Source organism: Hylobates moloch, unplaced genomic scaffold (assembly GCF_009828535.3).
Source record: "Hylobates moloch isolate HMO894 unplaced genomic scaffold, HMol_V3 SCAFFOLD_3, whole genome shotgun sequence".
Classification (NCBI taxonomy): domain Eukaryota; kingdom Metazoa; phylum Chordata; class Mammalia; order Primates; family Hylobatidae; genus Hylobates; species Hylobates moloch.
The window spans coordinates 119,262,424-119,289,091 of NW_026652278.1; the positions used below are offsets into that span (position 1 = coordinate 119,262,424).

The 26,668-nt window shown below is 38.0% G+C and overlaps 1 long non-coding RNA gene across 1 annotated transcript in view; it reads right to left on the minus strand.

Moving 5' to 3' along the window:
• Window positions 1-6,236: 6,236 nt before the first annotated feature.
• The window catches only part of LOC131382996 (uncharacterized), a 76,464-nt gene continuing 56,032 nt past the window's right edge, over window positions 6,237-26,668 (minus strand). The window contains exons 2-3 of the long non-coding RNA XR_009212644.1: window positions 18,229-18,263; window positions 6,237-6,294 (exon numbers count right to left, since the gene is read on the minus strand). This is a non-coding gene — a long non-coding RNA (uncharacterized LOC131382996). The remainder of the gene's footprint in view (window positions 6,295-18,228; window positions 18,264-26,668) is intronic.

Below are 26,668 nucleotides of genomic sequence, written 5' to 3' on the forward strand. Positions count from 1 at the left end.
GCTCCAGGAAACATAAACGAATGAAGCTACTCTATAAAGTGCAAAGTAAAAGGAAACATTTTTATGGGGAAACATGAATATGCTAAATTTTTCACAATTGCATATGTACAGTTGTATCTATTTAGAAAGACACAAGTTATTATATTTAACTTCTTGTTACTTTTCAGTGTAAAGGAAAGAGTTACAGATCAAAGGCTCTCCTCTTTAGCAAAAATACAGTAGACCCTGGATGGTATGGCAAGTGATTTGACAATCTGAATGTCTATGCAGCTTTACAGGCAGAGAATCTATCAGAGTCAGTCAAGATGCTTAGACTCATTACTTCAGATTTCAGCTTAATATGCTGAATCAATAAATACATTTTAAGATATCTGTGAGTTTTGGAAATGATATTTTATTGCTCAAAGAGGCAAGTGAATTTTTCACACTTGTTTACTTTGCCCGAATTAGATCAGACTGTATTAGCATCATAGTTACAAATGTTAGTAAGTGGTACTTATACTGCTTGTACATTTTTACCAGAATTTCCCCAAATAGTTGTGTTTATAGAATTTGTCAGGTTGGCATATGTTGCTTTCCATCCCTCTTCTACTCCTAGCATGCTGAAAAGATCAAAACCAAGTACTGTTTGCACACAGTTACATTAATTCAGTGTTTGTACTATATATAAAGCTGGCAAACACTTTTCTCATCATGCAATCAAATATCTGACCTTGTCAGTGACAGCCCCAGTGACTAGCATATGGTGGTGTTTTTCCTTCCTACTTCCTCAGTTCTGTGGTCACACCCTGATGGTCAAATTTCTGAACTACAAAATCCATGCCATGGTCAAAAGCAGCCTGAGATAAAGCAGACCCACCTTGTTTAATACAGAATACTTTGAAGATCCCATGGAAGGTGGAGGAGAAGGTAGAGGAGAGGGTAACATTTGCTTTTTACCACCATCTCTAAGACTTTCAATGATGTTTTATTTTTAGGTAAATATTATATACAATGAAATGCTCAAAGTCAGCCCAAGAAGTTCCCAAGGAACCATTCCAGTCAATCTCCATACTCCCACAGGTAACCATTGTTCTGATTTCTAATACCATGTTAGTTAGTTCTCCCTGTTCATAATCTTCATGTAACTGGGATCATACAGTACTAAATCTTTTGTGTTTGACTTCTTTGCTTCAAAACAATGCTTTTAAGCCTCATCCCTGTAGTTGTATCCATAGTTTGTTCTTTTTGTCTATCCTAGTTGACATTCCCCATGTACTTAGTATTCTGCAGTTGTTGAGTGTAAAGAAAACACCTCGGGAGAAACGAATTAAGAGAAAAGGGGAGAGAAAAGGGATGGAGAGAGAAGGAAGAGAAGAGACTGAAATTCTAACATTAAAGAGGTAGACAGGAGGAGGGAGTTTGCAAGGAGCAGTCAGAGACATAGGAATAATATAAGAATTTTAAAGAAAAATCAGTGTAGTAGTATGCTATTGATAGATCAATAAAGGTAAGGATTGAAAAGTATCTATGTTATTTGAAAATTCAGAAGATACTAGAAACCTTGATGTCAGCAATTTCAATGGTCAGATAAAGGTGAAAGCCAATCACTGATCCATGTAATAGTAAATGAGACAATAAGTTTAGATTACCTTCTCAATAAGCTAGAATATTAAAAAGAGGCAATAGCAAAATGGAAAACAGGTTTTAGAGAGAAGTTTATAATATAAAATAGTGAGTGTACAGTAAAGGGGTGGGACCCTAAGCTCTAAGGTTTATGGAACAAGAACACAAAAGAGCCAGGAGCCTCCACTGGAAAGAAGTAAGGAGAAAGGAATATAACTGGTATTTGTTGATTTTTGGCTGGGTTCTGAGCACTCTGCTTTGTACCTAAATGTATTATCTTATGTAATCATCCCCATCATATTGGTAGTATGCTCACTTTTCACATGAGGACACTTACACTATAATAATTCAATGACCATGATCTTCAACTAGTAAGTACCAGGGCCATGATTCAAATTCTGTCTGCATGATGTCAAAACACATGGTCTACACTGCATTACCCCTTCCTCTAAAACAGAAAAGTATCAAGACAGATGTATGTGAACATGTGATTTTTAGGAAGGAGGAGTGGTGACATTGGCACTGTGAACCTCTGATAATCACAATGTTCTCTGAGAAACCTCCTAAAAGGGGTTAGAGTAGTAGTGGAATGGGGACTCATGAAAGCTGGAATAGGGCCTCTAGTTTTCTGAGTTCAGACCAAAGGACAAAGCAGTTTAGAATGTGGCTAAGAGAAATGAGGAATTTGTATTGACTCTAAACCTCATCATTTCAAAATGTTTTCCCCTAATATTCAGAAACTCAGATGTGGGGGCTAAAAAGGTGAAATATCATGTACCAAAATACCTCAATAAAATTTGAAAATAAATCACCTGTTGGAGACAGAGAGATAATGCTTGAAGGGAGGTTGCTATAGACAAAGGAAGAGCTGGTGACCCAGGCATGAAATATTATTTGAGCAACATTCAATAAGTAAGTCAGAGGCATGGCTGGTAACGCACAGCTACCGGAGAGTGAAGAGCTAAATGAGGAAGAGAGGGTAATTAGTGTGAGATACTCCCAGTGGTTTCCCTCTTTTTACCAGCAGAAGAAGGAACTTGCATATTGCCAGGAGAGCTGAGTAACTGACCCATTAGAAATTGGCCTCCTGACAATTTTGCCAGGCTGAAGGAAGCAGCTAAGAGGGTGAGACTCCTTCGAGGTTGAGGGATCTTGGGATATACCTAGAGGAAAAATAAATGAGTAAAAGGAAGGGGTAGGGCTCACGCCTGTTATCCCAGCACTTTGGGAGGCCAAGGCAGGTGGATCACTTGAGTCCAGGAGTTTGAAACCAGCCTGGCCAACATGGCGAAACCCCATCTCTATTAAAAATACAAAAATTAGCCAGGTGGCGCACACCTGTAGTCCCAGCTACTTGGGAGGCTGAGGCATGAGAATCACTTGAACCTGAGAGGCAGAGGTTGCAGTGAGCCAATATCATACCACTGTACTCTGGTCTGGGTTAGAGAGTGAGACTCTGTCTCAAATACATACATATATATTGTATGTATATATATTCAGCAGAAATGAACATGATATTTGCTAGTATTTCAAGTAGCATATATGAGCTTTAAGGGAAGGCTCATAGTCTTCCATTCCAGGATTCTCCTACAGGAAACTTTCCCCAGTGTCTGGTTTGTTTCAATAGTGACTTTCTGTTTATAAATAAAATTCTAAATTGAATGTCAAAAAAAATAAAAATTCAAAAATAATTTTTAAAAAAAGGTAGGGGTAAAAGGAAGAAGAAATGCTGGAAAAAATCAGAGTTGGCAATTCAGGCAAATTGGGAAGGAGAGAATACAACCCATAAGGTCATGAAAAATTGAAGAAATTTATGAGTGTGGTTCTATATCAAAGTTTCTAAGCTTTCCTAAGAGCTTTGTTGATTTTCTTAATACCATATTCCTACTCTTTCAGAGTACCTGGCCTCTGGGGATCTTCAGATCCCTAATATTTAAAGGGTATCCCAGTTTTCCCTTCCATGCCCAGTTTCTTTTCTCAAAATTGCTCAAGACAGAAGTCCAAAGGATAAGACAGAACTCAACAGAAACAAAATAGACAATAGGAGCATTGCTGGGAGTAGGGAGTATGGTTAGTCTTTGACAAGACAGAATGAAAGATGTTGACAGGCCTATGAGAAGATATAACTGAATGTGTATCCATATTACACAACAAATTTAAATAGATAAACATGTGCCCCAGGGCCCAGGTCAAATAGAATAAAGAAGAGACCATAACAGCTATATGCAAAAGGGTTGCTAGTAATGGAGTACCTACACAGATCAAGGGAAGATCAATTATGTGGGGAAAATTAAAATATATACTCACCAATCTCTGCAGCTTGAAACTTTGTGCTTAAACACAGCTCTACTTTCACCAAATTACAAACTATATCAAATACTATCACAAGTGCATTAGACTCTATCAAGCTTGGTACTAAAATTGTGCACTCTTTCAAAGTAACAGAGTGGTTATAAAGCAGGAAATCTTGCTTTAAATTGGAAGATTAATAACCAATTTATGTTGCAAGCAAGATATAGGCAGAAAAGGTTCTGTAACCACAATCAATTTGACACTCTCCAATAATGACATATTAGGAAAAAGGGGCCAGATCCTATGCAGATAAATGCAGGTGCACCACACATGCCCAAACCCAACAGGCTGAAAAGTCTTAACTATAGTAATTTAGAGCTATGTTAATACAAAGAGGAAAGTGATTGGACTGGAACAGTGACAGCCCTAAGATTTTTATATACAATGGTCTTAAAATAATCCAGAATATTGAAGTGGAGTGTATATAACAAATACTCTGTACTTAGATATGTTTATATGAGTTGGCTTGTTGGGCAAGGGCTAATAGAATTCAGAAGAGTTAAAGCCCTTTTCCTAGCACCATTTGATACAACCACAAAACTAAAACTAGTATTAGCATAATACTGTTATCCAATATATGTAATAATTTTTAACTTTTAATCATCAACATTCACTTTCCCTTCTGAATAAAACAAGGTTTCAAGCCTCAAGCCCCAAATACTTGTTGGCTACATCACTATGCTGAGATGGGATGTGGGGGATGCTTACATTATTGAGTATTAAATGGTTCATTGCCTCAATGCTTGAAACTCACATTAAAGCTACAAACAATATGGACCAATCTACACAAGTGGCTAATTATCAAGCCTCCAAGGAAAGAAGTTCCCACTTGGAGCCCCATGATAATGTCTAAGCAACACTATTAGAAGTAATGCTTTATTTCGTAATCCCCATGTTTAACAGCAAACACTGTTTTTCTGTGATGTTGTCTGAAACCTATTAACTGCCAATGACACCACCAGGATTAATTTCTCAGTAGCACTGCATTAAGAAACAATTGTATCCAGTGTTTCCCTAACATCTTGTTATTCCATATGGCTCAAGGAAGAGCAACAGTAATATATGAAACTTTATAATATGTGAAATTCAAAGGCCCACATCATCAGTGGTATTTGCCAAGGCCCATGTGAGTTAAAGTTTTTGGGGCTAGCACTGAATCACAGATACTAAACAGCCCTGAAGATTGGTGTAAGCGCCAGCCCCCAAGATGCCTCCAGTGTACTGATCTCCTGGTAGTCACACCAGTGTGTAGTCCCTACCACATTTACTCATGGCTAGCCTAAGTAACCAATAGAATACCTACAGAAGTGCAGGTGTAATACTTCCAAATCCAGGTCATAAAAGATATTAGGGTTTCTGCTTTGGCCTCTTTTAGAACACTAACTCTGTGAGAAGCCAGTGTCCTTGTCATGGAAACACTCAAGCAGTCCTGTGACAAGACCTTGGTGGGAAGGAATTGAGGTCTCCCACCAACAAACAAAACATACTTAAAAGCTGTGTGAGTGAACCACCTCGATAGCAGATCTTGGGCTCCAGTCAAATCTTCAAATGGCAGCAGCCTGGGCTGGCATCTCAACTGCTGCCTCATGAGAGATATCTGAGCTATAAATACCCAGCTAAACATTCCCAAATTCCTGAATCGGAGAAATGGTAAGAAAAGGGGAAAAATGCTTATTATCGTCTTAAGCCATTTTGTTTTATAATAATTTGTGACATAGTAATAGATCGCTAGTACAAGTGGGTTCTATCCTTTTCATTTTGACATCCTAGAGTCTGAGTTAGGTAGTCCTCTTCTGTGTTTCACCAATATCCCAGGCTTATGTCTGTTTTGTCATTTATCATCCTTTATTGTAAATGTTTCCTTATCTGCCCCCTCTAGATTAAAGGCACTTTGAAGATAAGCACTGTGTTTCCTCAGAGCGTTTCAGGGGTACAATAAATGTTTGGTGAAAGTATTCATTATCTACAACATGCTAGTTTTGTAGGGCTGAGTATGTAAAGGTAGTGAACAAGACATGGTAGCACATTAGCTATTAAATTTCAAGGAAGACATAAATATTGACAAACCAGTGAGACCAAGTAAAACCAAACACTTCAAGCTGGTCACAAGTTTCAGGAGCAGTCTCACAACAGCAGTAGCCTTTCCAGAGATCAATTACAGATACTAATCCAAGGACAAATTCGGTTCCAATCCAAGGGAAAGTGCCTAGCACTTAAAAAATAGGCTCAAAATAAAGGTTACTTTAATGAACACTTACTGGACAAATGAAATAAGTTGATCTTAGATGGTTTTGGGGGAACCATGTCAGATTGCAGTCACCGTTGAAGCATAGCATTCTAAAATGAAGAACAATATATAAAATGGTTATTATTCACATGAAATAATAAGCTTATTAAAAACAACAATCACTCAGAAGGGCGGCTGCTTACTGTAGCAGGCATACCAATAATGTCTGTCTATTGAACCACCATATCCCCAAAACCAAGTATAGCACTGATGCAGAGTAGGTGCAGAGTTAGGTTTTGTAGGACTCAAAGAATCTGAAAATGTTTTCAGCTTCCTTCACTAAGCTTTTTCCATGTGATTGGAATGAAATTATATCCAGGCTTCCAGAACAATCACTAGGTTAATTCCATGAGTAGTGCAGTATCAGACCTGGACCACAGGATTGTCGTTGACACAATTCTGATCACAATCCTGTCTGAATATTCATTCTAATGACAACCTAATATACCACTTCTATAATCATACCTTGGTTTGGGAATCTAAGAGATCTCTGACTTCCAACAGGCAAAAGTAGATTTTACAACTCTCAAAAATGACCCTATTTCCAAAGGGCTACATGCAATCCTCAGACCAGTAAAGAAAGGGTTAGGAATAGCACTTCAGTGTCTGATTCTAGGCATCCAGGCCTGACATGTCTGACACTGTGAAGCCCAGTGCCACCTCAGGGCCTTCCCCGGTCCTTCTCCCAGAATCAGATACGTCTAAAGCAGGATGTCCATGCAGGGAGATATTTTAAATGATAATTGCATTTTATTTAAGTATCTTTTAATCCTTCATTGGGGATAAAAGCTGAAAAATCACCACATGCTCATCATTGTTTTAAGCCATTTTGAACAATCAAAGATTCTTTTTGGCTTTAATGCCAGGCCACTGAGGAGCCTCATTCATTTCTCTCAGCAGCACCTAGTCTCTACAAAAACGAATGTCTTGCCATCATTCAGAGCTGCTACAATGGTTAAGAATCATAAAAACTGAACATGCTCACTTAATCCCCAAATCCATTATAATTTTATTGTGCCAAATTCTAGTTCTATGTAATGCTCTCAAAATTTCCCCTGAGGATTGTATAAAATAAGAATCAAGTCTGATACTCTGTCTTAAACACAGGCATTTTCATCTAAGGATTTCAAAGCATTTTATAACTGAGGTTAAGTGAGTTACTGAAGACTACCCAACAAATCAGCAGATTAGGCCCAAATTACCTAACTCTAAATTCTACCATTTTTTTAAAGCATAATACTCTGAGACTTGGTATGTCAGTGCTAGAGGAACTGTATGCTGTACTCATAGGTCAGATATTTGTTCTTATCCATTCTTATTAAAATAATGACCACATACAATCTAACCTCTCCACCAGAAGTAAACAAATACAAATATTTTTTTCTTTTAGGAAAAAAAAGGCAACAGGATTAGTCTAAACCTACTGCATAGCAAATACCATCTCAAACAAAATTGACAGGAACATGTTAAAGTAGAAAAATAAATTCTTTACTTGAAACCAGATCTAAGTAGACTTGTTTCCTTTCATACTGAGAGAGTTGCTATATTTGAGTTCATTGATACTCATAAGCAGGGCTGTCTGGTGCTCTGTTTGATATACAGCTAGCTTGATAGCTGCCTTGACATAAAGCTAAACGATTTAATTTTAAATTGCTATCAATAAAACCTGGAGCAAAGTATTAGACATATGAAATTTCACTAATAACATATAATTTTCTCCAAAATAATAACTTTTAGCATGAATTACATTTCCTCTTTGAAAATGCAAAGTTGTCACTAATCCAGATGGGTTATTCTTCCAGATTTTAAAATGCAGTTTTTAAAACTTATTTTCTCCAATTCTATGAAGAAAGTCATTGGTAGCTTGATGGGGATGGCATTGAATCTGTAAATGACCTTGGGCAGTATGGCCATTTTCACGATATTGATTCTTCCAACCCATGAGCATGGAATGTTCTTCCATTTGTTTGTATCCTCTTTGATTTCATTGAGCAGTGGTTTGTAGTTCTCCTTGAAGAGGTCCTTCACATCCCTTGTAAGTTGGATTCCTAGGTATTTTATTCTCTTTGAAGCAATTGTGAATGGGAGTTCACTCATGATTTGGCTCTCTGTTTGTCTGTGATTGGTGTACAAGAATGCTTGTGATTTTTGTACATTGATTTTGTATCCTGAGACTTTGCTGAAGTTGCTTATCAGCTTAAGGAGATTTTGGGCTGAGACAATGGGGTTTTCTAGATATACAATCATATCATCTGCAAACAGGGACAATTTGACTTCCTCTTTTCCTAATTGAATACCCTTTATTTCCTTCTCCTGCCTGATTGCCCTGGCCAGAACTTCCAACACTAAGTTGAATAGGAGTGGTGAGAGAAGGCATCCCTGTCTTGTGCCAGTTTTCAAAGGGAATGCTTCCAGTTCTTGCCCATTCAGTATGATATTGGCTGTGGGTTTGTCATAGATAGCTCTTATTATTTTGAGATATGTCCCATTGATACCTAATTTATTGAGAGTTTTTAGCATGAAGGTTATTGAATTTTGTCAAAGGCCTTTTCTGCATCTATTGAGATAATCATGTGGTTTTTGTCTTTGGTTCTGTTTATATGCTGGATTACATTTATTGATTTGTGTATGTTGAACCAGCCTTGCATCTCAGGGATGAAGCCCACTTGATCATGGTAGATAAGCTTTTTGATGTGCTGCTGGATTCGGTTTGACAATATTTCCTTGAGGATTTTTGCATCAATGTTCATCAAGGATATTGGTCTGAAATTCTCTTTTTTGGTTGTGTCTCTGCCAGGCTTTGGTATCAGGATGATGCTGGCCTCATAAAATGTGTTAGGGAGGATTCCCTCTTTTTCTATTGATAGGAATAGTTTCAGAAGCAATGGTACCAGTTCCTCCTTGTACCTCTGGTAGAATTCGGCTGTGAATCCATCAGGTCCTGGACTCTTTTTGGTTGGTAAGCTATTGATTATTGCCACAATTTCAGAACCTGTTATTGGTCTATTCGGAGATTCAACTTCTTCCTGATTTAGTCTTGGGAGGGTGTATTTGTCGAGGAATTTATCCATTTCTTCTAGATTTTCTAATTTATTTGCGTAGAGGTGTTTGTAGTATTCTCTGATGGTAAATTGTATTTCTGTGGGATCGGTGGTGATATCCCCTTTATCATATTTTATTGCGTCTATTTGATTCTTCTCTCTTTTCTTCTTTATTAGTCTTGCTAGCGGTCTATCAATTTTGTTGATCTTTTCAAAAAACCAACTCCTGGATTCATTAATTTTTTGAAGAGTTTTTTGTGTCTCTATTTCCTTCAGTTCTGCTCTGATTTTAGTTATTTCTTGCCTTCTGCTAGCTTTTGAATGTGTTTGCTCTTGCTTTTCTAGTTCTTTTAATTGTGATGTTAGGGTGTCAATTTTGGATCTTTCCTGCTTTCTCTTGTGGGCATTTAGTGCTCTAAATTTCCCTCTACACACTGCTTTGAATGTGTCCCAGAGATTCTGGTATGTTGTGTCTTTGTTCTCGTTGAAGTTCATATGGAACCAAAAAAGAGCCCGCATTGCCAAGTCAATCCTAAGCCAAAAGAACAAAGATGGAGGCATCACGCTACCTGACTTCAAACTATACAAGGCTACAGTAACCAAAACAACATGGTACTGGTACCACAACAGAGACATAGATCAATGGAACAGAACAGAGCCCTCAGAAATAATGCCACATATGTACAACTATCTGATCTTTGACAAACCTGACAAAAACAAGCAATGGGAAAAGGATTCCCTATTTAATAAATGGTGCTGGTAAAACTGGCCAGCCATATGTAGAAAGCTGAAACTGGATCCCTTCCTTACACCTCATACAAAAATTAATTCAAGATGGATTAAAGACTTTCATGTTAGACCTAAAACCATAAAAACCCTAGAAGAAAACCTAAGCAATACCATTCAGGACATAGGCATGGGCAAGGACTTCATGTCTAAAACACCAAAAGCAACGGCAATAAAAGCCAAAATTGACAAATGGGATCTAATTAAACTAAAGAGCTTCTGCACAGCAAAAGAAACTACCATCAGAGTCAACAGGCAACCTACAACATGGGAGAAAATTTTCGCAACCTACTCATCTGACAAAGGGCTAATATCCAGAATCTACAATGAATTCAAACAAATTTACAAGAAAAAAAAACAGCCCCATCAAAAAGTGGGCAAAGGACATGAATAGACACTTCTCAAAAGAAGACATTTATGGAGCCAAAAAACACATGAAAAAATGCTCATCATCACTGGCCATCAGAGAAATGCAAATCAAAACCACAATGAGATACCATCTCACACCAGTTAGAATGGTGATCATTAAAAAGTCAGGAAACAACAGGTGCTGGAGAGGATGTGGAGAAATAGGAACACTTTGACACTGTTGGTGGGACTGTAAACTAGTTCAACCATTGTGGAAGTCAATGTGGTGATTTCTCAGGGATCTAGAACTAGAAATACCATTTGACCCAGCCATCCCATTACTGGGTATATACCCAAAGGACTATAAATCATGCTTCTATAAAGACACATGCACACGTATGTTTATTGCGGCACTATTCACAATAGCAAAGACTTGGAACCAACCCAAATGTCCAACAATGATAGACTAGATTAAGAAAATGTGGCACATATACACCATGGAATACTATGCAGCCATAAAAGATGATGAGTTCATGTCCTTTGTAGGGACATGGATGAAACTGGAAAACATCATTCTCAGTAAACTATCGCAAGGACAGAAAACCAAACACCGCACATTCTCACTCATAGGTGGGAATTGAAAAATGAGAACACATGGACACAGGAAGGGGAACATCACACTCTGGGGACTGTTGTGGAGTGGCGGGAGGGGGGAGGGATGCTGAATGACGAGTTAATGGGTGCAGTGCACCAACATGGCACATGGATACATATGTAACAAACCTGCACATTGTGCACATGTACCCTAAAACTTAAAGCATAATAATAATAATAATAATAATAATAAACTTATTTTCTAACAGAGTAATATAGAGCCAGCTGGTTCCAAAGAGCTGGATCATCTGGTAAAACATGTATTTAAAAGAATAGATTGCAACTCTGAACATCTTGGACAAAAAATAAAATGAAAAACTATTCTGTCCATCCCTGGGATTTGAGCTTTCAAATCAACCTATCCAAAAGGAATTCAGTACATGTATCAATCAAAATGTCAAGACAAAATTATAACAATAGGCAGGACAACCCTAGAATAAGATGAATGCTCACAATTTCTAAGCCCTGCAATTTCTTGAATTCACCAACAGTTTCACACTCAGTCAACAACCTATATCAATTTTTTAAAAATAGAGAGCAGGCCAGGCGCCGTGGCTCACGCCTGTAATCCCAGCACTTTGGGAGGCCGAGGAGGGCAGATCACAAGGTCAGGAAATCGAGACCATCCTGGCTAACACGGTGAAACCCCATCTCTAGAAAAATACAAAAAATTAGCTGGGCGTGGTGTCATGCGCCTGTAATCCCAGCTACTCGGGAGGCTGAGGCAGGAGAATCGCGTGAACCCAGGAAGCAGAGCTTGCAGTGAGCCAAGATTGCGCCACTGCACTCTAGCCTGGGTGACAGAGCAAGACTCTATCTCAAGAAAAAAAAAAAATAGAGAGCAGGCCGGGTGCAGTGGCTCACACCTGTAATCCCAGCACTTTGGAAGGCTGAGATGGGTGGATCATCTAAGGTCAGGAGTTCAAGACCAGCCTGGCCAACATGGTGAAACCCTGTCTCTACTAAAAATACAAAAAATAAGCTGGGCGTGGTGGCCGGTGCCTGTAACCCCAGCAACTTGAGAGGCTGAGGCAGGAGAATCACTTGAACCTGGGAGGCGGAGGTTGCAGTGAGCCGAGATCACACCATTGCACTCCAGCCTGGGCAACAAGAGCAAAACTCTGTCTAAAAAAATAAAAGAGAGATAGAGCATATATTCAAATATAAATGGATTTTTGTCAGCCAGATATTCCTCAATAGATAGAATGAAGATGTGTTCTATACATGCATCTGTGATATAATTCTTATTGACAGTAAATACAGCAAAGTCTTTCTCAGATAGTTTTGAGAATTTGGTGCCAATTCCAATAAGAATGAAAAAAAATGTGTTACTGCTAATGTTACTTACATCTATGATGTGTCACATTAAATTAGCAATAGCTAATGTGTTTGGTTCCCAAATGTTCACATAAAAAGTAATGGTTTAAAAACATATAGGCAAAATTGAAATGAAAAGCCTAATAATTTAAAAAGCGACGGTATCTTGACAGATTATTGCAACCGGATCTTACAAAGTTTATGGAGGCACCCAGGAATTCCAGAGAAATGTATAGTTTTCAACTAGAATGACTCAAGTCATTGAATCTTTACATACCAGGCTACCCATGCTACACTGAATTCATGAAACTAAAACCAACTTTTCCACTGAAGTACCTTTTCAATAATAGAAATAAAAGCAATTAAAATAGAAATTTGGTGAGACAGTATTTTTCATCCAAAACAAATGTTCCAGTTTTATATTTGTTTCAATTAGCTTTTACTTGTATACCAAATAGTCCCAAAACTTAATGACTTAAAATAACAATTGTGTTTATCTCCTGTAAGTCTGTGAATTGACTGAGCAGATCTTCTGGTCCTCACCAACCTGGCTGGGACTGAATAATCTAGTATGGTCCCACTCACATGTCTGAGGGTTGGCAGGCATGTTGGTTTAGAGAGACCTGAGCTAGGACAGGTCATATGTGTTCCATATGTTCTCTCGTCCTCTAGTACAGCAGTGTCCAATCTTTGGGCTTCCCAGAGCCACACTGGAAGAAGAATTGCATTGGGCCACACACATAAAATACACTAACGATAGCTGGTGAGTTTTTTAAAACCGCAAAAGAATCTCATAATGTATTCAGAAAGTTTACAAATTTGTGTTAGGCCGCATTCAAAGCTGTCCTGGGCTGCATGTGGCCTACAGGCCGTGGGTTGGACAAGCTTGCTCTAGTGGGACTTTCAGAGTTTCTTTACACAGAAGTCTCAGGGTTCCAAAGAATAGCAAGATAGGGTAAGCTCCAACATGTAAGTGTTCATCACACTGGCCTGTGCCAGTGTCCAATTAACCAAAGTAAGTCACATTGTCAAATTCAGTTGCAAGGGTAAAGAAAATTGACTCTATCATTGGGGGATGGTTAATGGGTACAAAAAAGTAGAATAAGACCTACTATTTGATAGTGCAACAGGGTGACTATAGTCAATAACAACTTACTTGTATATTTTAAAATAACTTAAAGAGTACAATTGGATTGTTCGTAAGACAAATGATAAATTCTTGAGGCAATGAATACCCCATTCTCCATGATGTGATTATTTCACATTGCATGCCCATATCAAAACATCTAATGTACCTCATAAATATATATACCTACTATGTACCCCCAAAAATGGAAATAAAATAATGTTTAAGAAACAGACTCCATCCTTGATATTTTTTCCAACTAACCATACTATCATCAACTTTCAGTCAAAGATCAATAGCCTTGTTTAGGGTTTGAGATACAGGGAAATCTTTCTTATGCCAGTGATAATATTGCTTCTCTACTTCTGAACTGATGCTATAAGCTCTCTTCCTGTTTTATAGTCTTTGTTTATTTTCTTTCTTTTCCAGCCTTTCCTAGAAGGTGGACAAGTAAAGAAAGCAGTTAATCAGGTAACAGAAAATATCAAGATTAATGTGAGAGAAGAGAGGACTATTATGTATTCCTTAATATCTCAAGCCAAGAAAAAAAATCCAGAAATTTTTAATTTGCTTTATGTCCCATGGATGTGACTTAAGCATAGCTCTAGACTTCAGGAAAAAAAAATGATAGTGGTAGTTAAAATTAATAAGACAGAGGCAATTTGAGATCTAGAGTGGGTGATTTATTTTTATCTCAAGTAATGGAAAAATGAGGTTTTTCTCAATATTGCAAAAAAAAAAGGTAAGTTATCCTTAGTATGGAAAACTAAGGTAGTTTAATTTTTATAATACTATTTAGAGGCAATAATTCAAGAGCTAATGCCAAACATAATTCAGCTTGCTTTGCTAACATTATTAAAGCAATGAAAATCTAGTTTTTAGAAAGAGGAATAATATAATGGCAGCCATGTTTTCACACAACCTGATCAAGAACACTTCATCAGGTGTAAGTGACAAGAAAGAGTTTCATTACCATCTTAATAGCAATTAAATAACCACTGACATCATTGGTAGGAAATGTCTTTCATCACCATTTCAGATTTCTTGAAATAGCAGGAAACGTGATTTTGTTATTGTAGTGTTATGCAGTTAGGGGGTATAATGGTCCCATAAAAGTAAAAACAGAGCATGAGTTTTAATGACAATCACCATCACTTTCTTGTTTAAGACAAAGTGAACTCTATGCATTTGATCGAAACCCCAACTAGACGTATAAGGCATCTTTTTCTTGTCAGTGAAATCATTTTTACTGCATTATAGAATTGGTTATTCCAACCTAATAATATAGGCAGTGAGCTGTGGGATTTAAAGTAGAGCTATGCATGTGGAAGTCAGAATAATCCAAACATTTTTCCACTGGTATCTTAAGATATCACATTTCTTACTTTTGCCTTTAAACCCACTCCTAACCATTTTTCTTTTATTTGGTCAATACATAATAGAATCTTCAGAAATGTTTTTACCTTAAAAACTCAAAATGCAAAATAACATATAATTTTGTGATATTTCATTCAACTCAATAATTGTTTCCATATTTTTTGGCTCTCTCTGGCCAGTGTCAAACTGTTTTGATTATTAGCTGATGAAAATGAGAATTTTCCCCCTGTACACTGCTATTCAGCTTTCATTTAATAGCAGTTATTTCCTCTGATATCACAGCTTGCAAGCACTGCTTAACCATTTAATTCATGTGCTTCAGATTTCTGACTTCACTGCAAAGTAATCCTGTATGGAAGTCTATCTGTACTCCCAGAAGAAATTTTATCCATTGGCAGCGATGGTATCCTTCAGAATTTAAAGAAAAAGAGACCACCATGATTGCAAAAATATTATGTGCTCTCGTTCTCTTGAAAATATAAAAATTCACAGACAAAAGAGTGGACAGCATGCTGCAGTTACTCTTCTTAAATTATGGTAGAGTAAAATATTTTTGCCAGGCTTAAAAAATCTCCTTACCCAAAGAATCAAGTAAGTTAAATATGACCAGAAATATTTTATACTTGTTTGTATATTTATTTATATTTGGTTTAGTTCCAAAAGTCTACAGTAATAAGCACATAAAATTTTATGGTATCTCAAGTAGACTTCAACTCCTTAGCGAGGTTTAGCAGAGTTAGGAATTTTTCAAACGTCTACAAAAATTAGATTCAGACTACAACTGACAAAGGTTCCTGGTACAAGAAGGATTATGGCTCAGAAGATACCTCAGATCTCATCTGGATCTAAATTTGACTCTCAAGTGGCCTATGGCAGAACCACCACTGGATATGTTTACTCTTAGCAATTAACCTTCTACTCCCTTTCCTTCTCCCCTCACCTCAAGAGCTAATAGCATTTAAAGTCAATTTTAAATGAGGACTCAAAGGAAATTACTACAACAATCCCACCTTCTTAATTAAGTCTCCTCACTAATACATATACATACACTTGACCGAGAGCTGAGGCCACTGTAGCTTACTCTTAGAAAGCTTCATCCCTGTCATCCAAAACCAACTGCACGCAGGCATGGTTGGCCAGTTTTTGCCTGTGCTGGCCTTAATCTGTAAGAGACTCTTGAGCATCTTGGCCGCTTCCAAAGTGACCTCAGAGTTTTTGCCAGATCAGTATTCCTGGATTTTTCCTCAAAGTAGACCTAGATTTCTGGAGTCAGTCCTGCCACCCACCTGAATTTCAGGGCATCCTTTGACCTAGGAATATCCCCAGGCCAAAGCAGTCATCCAAGGCCCATGGCCATCAAAACTCTGCTGCTCACACATATTAATAGCTTGCAAGAAATCACAAATATTAGGAAAAATTCAATGGAGCATCCACCTCAGAGGCGCATTCCATGAACAGAGAAAAAGGAAGAGGTTGGTAGAAGAAAATTAAAGGTTCTTATTTTTACTCTAATATTAAAACCACCTACTTGTACAGTTTCTAGATGTTTGTTGTACATTGCATGTTTTAATTCTATTTTTAACTCTGTGCTGAATGAATTCCACTGTATCTTCTTACCATGGAGAAATATGGTAAAATGGAATCATAAAAGGTTTATCCCTTTCCATCTATCTTATTTCCAGGAAAAGGAGAGATATAAATATCATTATGGAGAAAAAAAATGAGAGACAAAAAGGAAAACAATTTTTTATATGTAAGAGTAAAGACGACACTAAAACACTGAATGACCCCTAAAAAAGACTTGTCTGTAAGTAAAATCTACCAAGTCTGAAGACCAAGCTTAAATTGTCATTTCAAATCCAAAAATTTTTAATGATTTTTAAATGAGGGTATCTTCATTCTTTCCTGATGTTTATGTGTACTCTGAAAGAGAAGTTAAATATTGTGATCTTTCAATGTTGTTTTGCTAGTATTTTGGTCAAAAGAGTTCAATTTACTGAACTTGCCCTGAAAAGTATGTGTTATCCCCACTTTCCTGAGCATAATTTGGTGTGTGTGAGGAACTGGAAGGGATTATACGAAAACCACAAGACACAGTTCTCTTCTGGCTATTATTATTATTTGGCAACAGAACTTGCGCCTGAAAGGTTTATTTCCGAAAAGTTCAAAATACATCTTGTGTGCACTATGTAATTATCATATTATGTATTATACTTTTTACCTCTTTGAGGGAAATTTGCTCTCCTAGTTTGGTTCCCAGATGACATAATTCCCTATATCTATTTTACGTGTGTGTGTGTGTGTGTGTGTGTGTGTGTGTGTGTGTGTGTGTGTGTTTATAAATACATCTTAAAGCATATACATAATACATGTGACTGTCCTCCAGAAAGTCTTCAGCTGGCTCTCACTTAGAACAAGTCAAAAATCATATTGCTTGGCGCTCAGCAGGTTTGCTGTTCATGTCCAAACTTCTGTCTTTAATATTCACATAATCTTTAGCCAGTTTCTTGCAGCTTATCTTCTTGGGCCACGTGGCAACACTACCACCTAGTGGACATTGCCTATCCTTTGGTGAGCATATCACGAAACAGCAAGAGAGTCCCCACTTGTGATTGGGCTAAGTGGCCTTCTCCAAGAACTTCATTCCCAAAAGTATTCCTTCCTATGGCAAATGCCAACCAACAAGCTTCCATCTGTTAAGAAACTCCAACATTAGATTCATTTTTTGGAAAGTTAGCTGTCAAAGATGGTAGCATTGTTTCCCATAGATTGCTATTTTAAATACACCTAATATCCAAGAAGGACAGGAGAATACTTCGTACAATTTTCTCAAATTTATAGTTTTTTTTTTACTTAATTACTAACTGAAAAGGCATTTAAATGTAAAAGTGTAGTTATGCTCAGAATAACTGGGCAGAACCAAAATATTACAGTGATTACCTCTGAAGAATATAGATGAAAGTGAAGGGAGGGGCATGGCATGGTGTTTTTCTTGGTTTTTCAGATTTTCTGTATTGAGCAAGTACTTTTGAAATTAGATAAATAAATGCTAATCTTTTTTATATGCTAGCTAAGCAGAATGAATCATAGGAAGCAATTTTCAAGATGGTAAGGTGCAATACCCTTTTATTACAGATGAGGAAGCCAAGGCTCAGAGAATTTAACTGACTTGTCTAAGGTAACTGTGATAGTAAATTTTATGTGTTAACTTGATTGGGCCACAGGATGCCCAGATAGCTGGTTAAACATTATATTTCTGGATGTGTCTGTAAGCGTGTTTCTGAAAGAGATTAGCATTTAAATCAGTAGACTGAGTAAAGCAGATCAGCTCTTACCAGTATTGGCAGGTATCATCCAATACATTGAGGGCCTGAAATAGAACAAAAAGGCAGAGGAACATTAGACTACTTGAGCTGGAACATCCATCTTCTCCTGCCCCCTATGCTCCTGGTCCTCAGGCCTTTGAACCCATACTGGAATCTACCCCATTGGCTCTCAGGCTCTCAGACCTTCAAGCTACATCACCAGCTTTCTGAGATCTTCAGCTTTCAGATAGCAAATTATGGGATTTATCAAGCTTGATAACTGTATGAGCCAAAACCTTATAATAAATACAGTCAGCCTGCACCTGTACCTGCAGGTTCTGCATCCATGGATTCAACCAATCACAGACCAAAAGTACTTTTTAAAATAATTTTTAAAATACAACAATAAAATATACAAACTTACAAATAATACAGTATAACAACTATTCACATAGCATTTGCATTGTATTAGGTATTATAAGTAATCTAGGGATAATTTAAAGTATATGGGAGGATGTGCATAGGTGGTAAACGGCAAATACTTTGCTGTTTTATATCAGGGACTTGAGCATTCATGAATTTTGGTATCTGTGGGGGGTCCTGGAATCAATCTCCCCAGGATATCAAGGGACAACTGTATCTTTAACTGGATGGATGGATGGATAGAGATAGATAGACTGATTGATCATATTGGTTGTGCCTCTTTAGAGAACTCTCATACAGTACCACAACTATCTGCTGGCATAATTGCAGCTTTCTGGCTTCAGTTCCAGTACCTATTCCACTATATCATGATGCCTCTTCTCCATCGCCTCTCTTGTTGGATTTCTTATATATCTTCTTTCCAGTGTTTAAAGCACTCTTATCGTGATTTTCCTGTGAACAATTTAAGCTCCGGTATTTTTGTATGAAAGTGGAATAATAGTACTAGGAGCAATGAATGTCTTCTGTGATGACGTGCTACATAAGTGACAAGAACAGAGTATAAAATAGTGTGCCGCTTTTAATTATCTCAGTTGATGAAAATACCCCAAATAAGCTAGCAATACTGGAATACTAAACTTTTCAGTTTCTTATTAAAATATTCCCAAATCATGTAAAATAAGTATGATATATAAAATAAAATACCCAAAGCTCTAACAATAGCCTGAAAAATCTTCCTGAGATGTTGAAAAATTAGTCATTCTACCCTAACACTAACTTGGTAAAGCCCCTAAGAGGTTCTCTTTTGTTTCTTAGACTCCCTCTTGGCCTATTTGCAAATAAGCAGTAAATAACCTTTTAAAACTGTTGACCAAGTAAACATAGTGATCATTTCTATTCATTTTCAGTTCACACACACAAACACACAGAGACACATTCCAATCTAGCTTTCCTCAGTATTCCTTGCTAACATTTGTTGAGCACCTGCTACATTCTAGGTGCTCTGTAAACATCTCTAATTCTCACAATAAACGTACAAGATAGCTGTTGTTACCCCTTACTTTAGAGGTTAAGAGAATGGAGCTCTAAGACCCACTAGTCCAAGTAACTCACACAGCCACTTACATTTCTGTCCTTAGGAAGGTTAAATATTTATGCCTATAATTGCACTTAAGTGCTTTCTATGCTAAGAGCCAAGTTATATCTAGGATCTTGTTTACGATTATTTAGGTCACCAAACCATTTCTGTGGGCCATGTCACCCACATTACAGACATCTTCCTCTGCAGACAAAAGTACATAGACATGAAATTAATTAACGACTCCCTCTTTAAGAAGTTGAGTCTACTCAAGGATGTAGCAGCAGGACTATATGAAAGATGCCTTGGAAAGAGAAAACACTTAACCTAGTTCTCTCCTGGAATTTCCGAAGGGGGAGGTAAACCACCCAGTCTCCTAGAACATCAAAACTCCAGTTAAAAATGAGCCAATCTTTCAATCAGCTCCACTGGGCTCTCTGGCAGGAGGCAGAGAAAGCTTGGACAGTCACAGTCTGTTTTGAGACAACAGGATTTTCTTCCACAGTGCTATTATTTTGGCACCTTTCACAAGCAATAAATCCTTTAAAACTTAACAAGTAATTGTTGAGAGATTTAAACTAAAGCAGCTATAGTTGCAAAGCTTTTAATGTGTCGCTGGAGTAAACCATCATGTTCACTGTTTTGAACAGGAATGTAGAGGGTTATTTTTTTTACCACCTGCTATATATCTGGCACTGTGCTAAAAGCTACAAGGAATACACACACACACACATACATACATATCCAAATTTCTGTCCTCAGGAAATTTAATGTGAGAATTAAGAGGCACAATATTTACAAATAATAAATACAATTTTTAAATGAAGCTTTTCTGGATTATTAACAAGAACAGATTTAGAGTTGGGGCATTCCAAAATTGCCAAATCTTGATGTAAAGTTATAGAAGCTTGTATGGGTTGCAGTTCCATGAAAAAAAAAAAAAAAATTCTCCCCCAGATAATTCAAGTGAAGAAAGGCCTATAAAGAGACCTAGGACACGGTATAGGAGGGATTGAGCTAAAAATGAGAGATGCTAAGACACCCACAGACCACCCATGGGAAGCATTACCACTCCTAGGGCTGAAAGGGGACAGGGAGGAAAGAATATTTAAGAAGCCCAGTGAGAGTTGAAGCTGCAGAAAGGGCTGCCCACCAGGAGCTCAATCACAGAGGACCAAATCTATTGCAAGAGAGACAGCTACACAGAAGCAGGGAAGAAGCAAGGAAAAAAGAACCACACCTATTTTGCCTTCTATCCACCATGACTTTCCAGTCCTCCTAGGGCTGAATCCATCTGCAGGTCACCTGAAAAGGGGGCTGAGGTAATGCTGTTCGTAGTCAGCAGCCATCTTCCCGGACACAAGGTGACAGAGGGAGGGAGAACAAATGCAGAGTACTGGCATCCATGCCAATGAATTTTTATAGTTATTACAAATAACAAATAGCACACGTAAAGATTTACTATGCCAGACACTGGTCTAAGTGTTTTACATACATTAAATCATTTAATCCGCACAATGAGGAGGATAATTATGAGTTAGGACTATTATGCTCAATGCAGAAGAGGAAACTGAGACACAGAGAGGTTAAGTAATTTGCCCTAAGTCTCATAGGTAGTAAGTAGTACAACACAGTCGTAACCTTGGTGATCTGACTCCAAACTTCATGGCCTTAAACATTATGTCCCACAGCCTATCCTAAACCTAAAAACCCTCACTCCACAAAACGGCTATTCTGCAGCAGCATCTCTGAATAAGAAATCAACAAAGCAAAATCAAATTCGCTGCTTCAAGATCTCCCTAAATAACTTTTTTAATGAACACGGCAATGGTATGGACACTCCTCTACACACAAATAAAGAAAATTAGGTATTTATTTAAAATTTGATTGTGCCTGTAATTCTCATAGATTCCAGAATTCTTGGAAGAGTAGTGGGAAAATAATCAGAAAACACTCCATTGCAAAGGAGGAAACCAGTGGTGGAGAGGAAAAAGACATGATTTAAAGCCCAAAGAGAGAAGTATTTTCACAAAGAGCAACTACGGCCATTGCTTCACCTCTGGTTCATGCTGAATGTGGAGAAATGTTGATGTTCTTGAACTAGTAAAATTGTAAAGCTCCTCAGAGACTTACTTCTTGGAGGCAGGAGAAAACTGATTAGCCATTTAACCTGAGGTAGGTACAGAATGCAAGTTTAAAAGGAGCAAGGCATAAAGAAGGACTTATTTAAACAAGCCTGCAATAGTCACCAGATTGTTGTTGCAACCCATCACATCCTTCCTGGAAAATATGGAAGAAAGACTAAGCTTTCCCTGGCCCATAATAAATCACTCAGGAGCTACCACTCCCAGGCTAAATCTTCCGGTCCTCTCTCCTTTTTTTCCTTCATATTTTTCCTCTCTTATATTTCAGATCTCAGTTAAGGAGCATGAAAAGAGAATGAGGGTAAAAGTAAACCATTTTTGCTCCAATTTTGCTCTAAATGTCTGAGAAAATGTTGCATTATGGATCCCCTGCTCCTGCTTTTGCTCAAAATTTCTGCATCATAAATTTGCATTTGACAAGTGTCCACCAGAAGGGTATATAATTTTGGCTTTGTACTGAAAGAGAGCAGGTGGTCACTCAAAAAGATACAAGTTTTAAGACTGATCAAAAGACTCTGTCATCCAGAGCATTTCTCCCATTATCCTATACCAAGACCTCAAATTTCTTGAAGAGTTACCTCTTTGAAATATTATCAATTATCAATTAAAAATACTAGCATAAATGCATATATTTAACACATCTCAAAGCACATTTGGAAGCATTGCCTATTTGAGCTGCATAACACATCTATGATTCACGGAACTTGGTTATTTCTATTTATGACACCACCATTGCTTATGAGGACTTTGTAAATTTGAAAATTAAATGAAGGAAAAAGTACACTATAGATGGGGGCAAAATGAATAACTTTACAGTGGAGAAATCTGACAAACCCTACTTCAGCCAGATGATCACGGCCTTCAGTAAGAGGATAAGGCATGTTTATAGTCTGTACTCTTGATATGATATGGTGAAAATGGCACTTTGCCTCTGTGGTCCTCCTCCCAAAAATTCACAACCCCAATCTAATCATGAGAAAATCAGGCAAATCACAAATAAGAGACGTTCTACAAAACAGCTGACCACCACTTTTCAAAATGTCAAAGTCATCAAAACAAGGAAAGTCTGAGAAACTGTCACAGCCAAGAGAAGTCTAAGAAAGCATGGCAACTAAATATAATGCAGTATCCTAGGTGGAATCCTGGAACTGAAAAAAGACAGCAGGTGAGAAATATGCAAATGTGAATAAAGTATGGAATAAAAATATCCATAAAGTATGGACATTAGTTAACAATAGTGCATGAATAGTGCATCTTATAGTGCAACTATAAGATGTCAATAAGGGGGAAATTGAGTATATAATACGTAGAAACTCTCTGTACTATCTTCACAATTTTTCTGTAATTATATGCCTGTTCTAAAAAATAATTTCATTAAAAATAAAATAAGGTAATATACAAAAGGCATTTTGTAAACTATGGCATATTGTTATGGTGATGATGGTGGTCATAATTAGAGCTGCATTTTGGTGACAATCTGGTGGTAGCTGAAATGAATTGGTGCCATATTCACAAAGAAGTTTTCTTGGCTCTAATGTCTACTGCAGTATTCATGGTTTCAATTTTTGAAAATTATAAATTTTCAGATACATAACCTCTGAAAGTGGTTCCACTTGTAATCTGATGAATTTCAGAAATTATTCAGTAGTTCCTTAATCACTCTGTAAGTCATTTTTTACTACTCATCATGTGCCAGGTACTATCTCAAGTAAAGAAACAAAAAGAAACTAGCATTTATTAACGGATCATAGTATAGCAAGAACTTTACCTACATTACTTTATGCCATCAGTTGCAGGAACTCAGGGACCCCAAACAGAGGGACCGGCTGAAGCCAAGGCAAAAGAACATAAACTGTGAAGATTTCGTGGACATTTATCACTTCCCCAATCAATACTCTTATAATTTCCTATACCTGTCTTTAATCTCTTAATCTCATTATCTTCATAAGCTGAGGATATATGTCACCTCAAGACCCTGTGATGATTGCATTAACTGCACAAATTGTTGTAAGGCATGTGTGTTTGAACAATATGAAATCTGGGCACCTTGAAAAAAGAACAGGATAACAGCGATGTTCAGGGAACAAGGGAGATAACCATTAGGTCTGACTGCCTGGGAGCCAGGCAGGACAGAGTCATATTTCTCAGAAATATCGCTGAATTATTTCCCTAGTAAATAATATTAATAATTAACAGCCCTGGAAAAGAATGCACTCCCAGGGGGTGACCTCTAAAATGGCCGCTCTTGGAGTGTCTGCCTTATGCAGTTGTAGATAGGGATGAAACACGCCCTCGCCTCCTGCAGCACCCCCAGGCTTGCTAGGATTAGGAAATTCCAGCCTGGCAAATTCTAGTCAGACCAGTTCTTTGCTCTTGAACCCTGTTTCCTGTTAAGATGTTTATCAATGACAATGTGTGCACAGTGGGACATGAAACTTCATCAGCAATTCTAGTTTTGCCCTGGCCTCATGACCTTGCCCTGCCCATTTGCCTGGTGATATTTTATTGCCTTTGAAGCATGTGATCTCTGTGACCCACACCCTATTCGTACACCTCCTCTCCTTTGAAAATCGCTAATAAAAACTTGCTGGTTTTGCAGCTCAGGGGGCATCACGGAACCTGCCGACATGTGATGTCTCCCGGACACCCAGCTTTAAAATTTCTCTCTTGTGTACTCTTTCCCTTTATTTCTCAGACCAGCCGACACTTAGGGAAAATAGAAAAGAACTTATGTTTGAAATATTGGGGGCTGGTTCCCCTGATATCCATCCTCACAGAAAACTAGAAAATCTTCCACTGTGGCCTGAGTGTAGGGCATTCACTCCCATAGCATCCACTTCTTACTCCCATCCTGGAACTTATCACACAGGAGAGCAATTGCCTACATGCCATCCATATCCCCGCCAAACTGTGAAGTCTTTGAATACAAGGACTTGTTCAGTGTTGTCATTCCAACATAATAAAGCACAATACCTGTCCATAATTGGTAGAGCGAATGAATGAAATTTAGTCAAGACTCTCATTTGCAAGTGATAGAAAATTAAAGTACAAAAGAAAATTTATCAGCTCAGGTACCCAAAAAGAATAAGGAAAACTTCTGGTGCTCTGAATTCATGTGTTATTTCTTCTGCCTAAGTAAAACTTCCTCCTCACTCATCCTGTGGAAGGAAGATGGACTTAAACAACTGATGTATTCAGAAGTGGGTACCGCTGAGCTCAGTCTCTTCTGCTCCCTGACTTAGGGATCTGCCTCCCTACCTCACTACAGAGAGTGTTCTGCTTTGCTTTCTACCATGTGCTAAGCTTCCCATGCAGGATTTGGCTCTATAAACCCAATTCAGGGGAAAGTACTAGGAAATCCACTGTGCCTGCACATCTAAACTATGATTACTAATTCAGCTTTTATTAGCATTACAGCTAATACTTTGATCTCCATCTGTCTCTTATTGGTATCATTCAGTTGGTTCCAAACATGAAGGGGGGAAAAAAGAAAGCCGTTCATCACCCTCTAAAAAATACAGGAATACTGGGCCACAGGCATGACAGAATTCAGGAGCTCAGATCCTGCCAGAAGAAATCAGATTGTCCATCTCTCCGTTCCACTTTTCTGTGCATGACTTCACTCTTAGGTTGTCTTTCTTCAATGTGACAGTGCCTGCTGGTTCCAGGCTTATCACTCCTCAAGCTTAGCAAGTAGGGAAAGTGAGCTGCTGCTTCTCAATTCTTCAAATAAAAATCCTGGGATTTACTCTGCTTCTTTTGATTTAGGCCCTGTGTCTATCCTGAACCAATCACTGTGACCAGGGTGTCAAGAGCCCTGATTAGCCAGGCCTGGACCACAGGGAATGAAGGGTGGGGCTGCCACCTGTTGAATCACATGTATTTAGAGTGGGGGAGGTGTGGGGCCATTATGGGAATAAGGGGGAAAGGTCAAACAAAAAGAAGACTGCAACAGCTATGACTAGCTCTTTTACACAGAAAAGAAAACTGAGGGCACACAGCTTGTATGGGGCAGATATGGAATTTTAAATCACATGTGTTTTAACCCCATGTCTGCATGCTTTCTTCTACATCAGAATGCCTCCCGAAGCTTCTACCAACAAATCTCACCACCTTAAGCAAATTATCTAGCTGAAGAAGTGATAGAAACCCTTAAGAAGGTTTTAGACCATACTGGTAGAAGACGACTGCTGGATTTCTTGTCATTGAACATGCCACTCTGTGCCCCACACTCCTAGCAAGAGGTAGGAATCACTCCTGCTAAATAATGGGGCAACACCTCAATGTTTTTCTGGAACACCTTAGCTCCAATTTAACACAAGTCATCTAAAACAAACTGGATCATATTTGGAAGGCTTCTTAATATGCTCCATTTCTTTGCTAGCTTTCATGTTGTTGTTTATAGTGCTAGAAAATCTACGTAATGGGTTCAATATAAGAGGCATGCCTTTTTTTTAAACTCAACTTACTCCTTACTCCACTTGATAGCAGGAAACTTAAACTCATTAATTTAGGTTAAACTCAGTTAACTTAATACTATCTCTGTCAAATCAGAGTAAACTCAATATGAGGTTCTCTCCTCCCTTCCCACATCTAAGTTCCAGTTGGCCTAGTCATGGCATCAGGAAGATGCATCTGCAACTCAGTCCACACTGACTTCTACTGAAATGTACCTTATTCCACCTGACTCATGAAAGGCATCACATCTCCATTGTGGTATCTGCCGAAAAGGACACTACCTATCTGGGCTGCTTTCCAGTGTTGGCCCCAGCTTCTCCACAGCTGCCTGCCTTTGATGCCACATCTATACCACTCTTGGCTATAC